At 38.2% G+C, this 3,653-nt stretch overlaps 1 protein-coding gene across 2 annotated transcripts in view; it reads right to left on the bottom strand.

The window, feature by feature from the left end:
* Positions 1-3,653, bottom strand: part of LOC101852552 (cytochrome P450 2U1) — a 28,308-nt gene that overhangs the window by 22,827 nt on the left and 1,828 nt on the right. Inside the window, exon 1 of one of the 2 annotated variants that reach the window (XM_005101637.3) lies at positions 846-1,023. The exons of the other annotated variant lie outside the window; for it this stretch is intronic. The gene's annotated coding sequence lies outside the window, so the exon portion shown is untranslated. Of the gene's footprint in view, positions 1-845; positions 1,024-3,653 lie in introns of those variants that run through there. 2 annotated transcript variants of the gene reach the window in all.

The raw sequence follows: 3,653 nt of genomic DNA, 5'->3' as shown, positions 1-3,653 counted from the left end.
TTTCTTCTCTCTCTCTCTCTCTCTCTCTCTCTCTCTCTCTCTCTCTCTCTCTCTCTCTTCCAAAGTCCCTCTTTCTTTCTTCCCCTCTCTCTGTCTCTTTCCTTGCTCCCTGTTCCTCAACGCCTCCCGCCCCCAATTTCTTTGTCCATGATAATTTTTTCCAATGCAGCTGGTGCTACTCCTGTTGCTGCTGCTTTTAGTGTTTTTGTCTATGTTGTTGTTGTCTTGATGTTTTATAGTCCACGGTGAGTACGACAGTTTGACTTTTCTCCCGGACTTGATTTTAGTTATAGTAAAAGTAAAGTTGTTCCCGCATCCCATCCGGACTTGGGACATTGGGGATTGCCTTGTTAGTAAGGGGGGCGTGATCCAATTTCATTTCAATGTAGAGTTGACCAACCAATAGCAGAATATATATATCTCAAATTGCTTTAAAAATCTGAAGAAAAAAAAAATATTCGTTAACTTTTTTTCCTGAGCCCGTGAAAATTAAGAAAAGCAACAACAAAAAACCCAACAACCAACCAACAAAACAAAACAAAAGACAAAACCAAAGCCTATCTCGGGACAGAAGAAAACAACCGATGAACTGAACAAATGTGACAACATTAGCAGATTTTAGTCCCCAAACGAATATAAAGATAGACTCATTATTTCATTGTACCATGCCGTTGTATTGTTTCTTCGTTTCTTAAAAACATAATTAAGAAGATAAAGTTGAACTTGAATTACTACTATAAACTTTAAAGTCCCCATAGGAGTAACCAGTCCCCCCTTTTTTCTATAGTGATTAGTACAACACTTACATCAAGTCTATATCTGAAATAAAATCATTTTATTCTTACCTGCGCGTAGCCTTGTCTTTTGGTACAGCGTTAGAAAATTCCAAGAAAATGAAAGCGTTTAGCATCAGCAACCCTCAAGTATGTCTCGACCACCACTAGATCTAATAATATTATTTCCTCCCACAACGGCCGACTTTTATCTACAAGGCGAAACGTGCGGTGGCGTCATTAGCAACACGTCATTTCGAAAGAACACCCCTACCCCTCCGAAAACTACTGCGAAGCAACAGTGAGTCAAGGGGCGATAATCAGCTTGAGCCCCCCCATCCAAACAAGGGGAGAGCACTACCCCACCCGCATCATGGGGCTGGCGGGACGGGCCGCGGTCTCGTCTAGCCTTGTGGTGGTGCCCGGCGTGGCGAGTCGCAAGGTCATGCAAAACTGGCTCGTATAGAGGCGGAAGGAAGAGAAAGAAAAAAGGGATGAACGACAAAAAGTGCCACCCCCACAGAGGTGGACGAGGAACTACGTCGCTTTACATATTTAATTCTATCCGTGTCCAAAGGCGGATAAGTCACACTCGGAAACGATACTGTACGCACGTACTCAAAAATCGTGATGATTCCTGTCACATATCCCACCCCTCTTTCTTCCCCCCCCCCCCCCCTCCCTCTTCTCTCTCTCTCTCTCTCTCTCTTTCTCTCTCTCTCTCTCTCTCTCTCTCTCTCTCTCTCCCCCCCCCTCTCTCTCTCTCTCTCTCTCTCTCTCTCTCTCTCTCTCTCTCTCTCTCTCTCTCACCCTCCCCCTCTCTCTCTCTCTCCCCCCTATCTTTCTAATGCAATTAGTGTGTTTTATGTGTAGCATTTTTGTTGTTGTTTGGAAAAGTAAATCTTCCCTGGGGCTTTAATATCACCTATAAATCAAGTCATCAAAGAATTTAATAATGGTAGCCAACTGATAGGATCTAAGTTGTGCCCCTTGAACCCGCTTTTTGTCTCCTGATGACCAGGTTCTGATGCGGAGACAACTATATACTGTAAATATATTGGTATATACATACTCGTTGTAAGCATTAATATAATATTAATATGAATTAGAAGTTATTATTTATGTATTAAGAAATGACGACTGTCTCAGAATTAACAGAAGAATGGCCATACTGAAATATTTATCCAACACTATTCAATTCTGTTTAAACATTCAGAATTCCTTACCTTGGTTTTATTAAACAGATATAAGGTTTAGTAGACTAATATAATCAAGCTTAAAAGTCTGCTTTCCCCCTGTCACAGTAAAATAATACAGTTCTCAATTTACTTTTTTTCATAATTGAAAACCAGGGTTGGGTTGATTTAAATCAATTGATTTTTAAAAAACTGAAATCAACTTGATTTTAAAAATAAAACTCAGCGATTTAAATCACTTTTAAAAAAAGGTATTCTGTTTTTACACCTTTAAACATTCAGAATTCCTTTCCTTGGTTTTATAAAACAGATATAAGGTTTAGTAGACTAAAATTGCTTAAAAGTCTGCTTTCCCCCCTGTCACTGTAAGTGTAAGTAGTAAAATAATACAGTATTCAATTTACTTTTTTTCATAATAGAAAATAGCATTTTCTTTTTCTTTTTAGACAAACAAGCGCGCGCGCACACACACACACACTGTAATAAAATGCAAGTTTATCTATGCATAATTACCCCCCCCCCCCCTTCCTTTTAGACTGACATTTTCTTCATTTTTTGTCTGTAGCCATAATTCACTGATATAGCAGATGTTAAGGCTTTCTAAAATTGCAGTTGCATAGATTAATCATTAGTTAGAATAAAGACAATGCATTTTGCACTAAAAGAACATACTTTTAGCCACCAAAAATCCCAAACTGTGTCGACATTTTTAAAAAATCCAAAAAAACCCAAACCGATTTAAATTTAAAAAATCTGATATAAATAAAAAAAATCGATTTTTTAATTTTTTGTAGTAAGGATAACCCTGACCTAACAAACTATGGGGGGGGAGGCTCTCGTGGTGCAGAGGTTACGGTGTTTGCCTCTCATCCAGTAGGTCCTGAGTTCGAAGCCTGGCAGCGAAGGAGCATTTTCTTCTCTTAAACTTTCTCTGTTCACCTCCTTCCCTGCTCTCTAAACATGATCCACTGATCAACACTTTTCAGTAAAATCTACTAAGAAATGTGTTTCTAAATGTAGAAAAGTACAACACCTTAAACAGGGTAATAAAGAGAAACTGTAAAGAAGCAAAAGAAACATGGATAATAATCAGTTTCAACAAATAGAAACGAATCAAAATCATTTTAAAGGACAAATAGGATTGCTTAAACAGATGGTCAGAATACTTAGAAGAACTTTTCAACACAATAAAGGGGAAAACCGGTAATAGTGAAATAAATAAATGGACCTCCAATATTGGAAGCAGAGGTACAAGCTGCAATTAAGCAAATGGACATGGGATGAGCCACAGTGCCAGATAATATCCCAATTGAAGTGATTGTCACACTAGAAGAACTAGGCTTTGAAGTAACACCAAAACTCTTAAACATAGCTTAACATAAAGCAATAGGTACCACTGAGTGTAAGATGCATACAACAAAAAGCCTCAGGAGTCACTTTACAGAAATCTTGTTTCGAGTACTGATGAGAAGAATGAGTAAAAGTCTAAGATCAGAGATATTTAAAATACAAGCCAACTTTGTTCCTGACAAGGGCACCAAAAATGTTGTATTCACATTAATAATGTGCACCCGCCAACTACCCTCAAGGATAGTTTCAATAAAATGATATATGCATGTATATGCAACAATATACGGCTCTAATGTATTTTTCATGTATTCATTGTTATGCGTGTGCAGGAGAC

This window comes from Aplysia californica, unplaced genomic scaffold (genome assembly GCF_000002075.1).
Source record: "Aplysia californica isolate F4 #8 unplaced genomic scaffold, AplCal3.0 scaffold00292, whole genome shotgun sequence".
Taxonomy (NCBI): domain Eukaryota; kingdom Metazoa; phylum Mollusca; class Gastropoda; order Aplysiida; family Aplysiidae; genus Aplysia; species Aplysia californica.
Note: the sequence above shows the minus strand (reverse complement) of the source record. Positions and strands in the feature narration are given on the sequence as shown.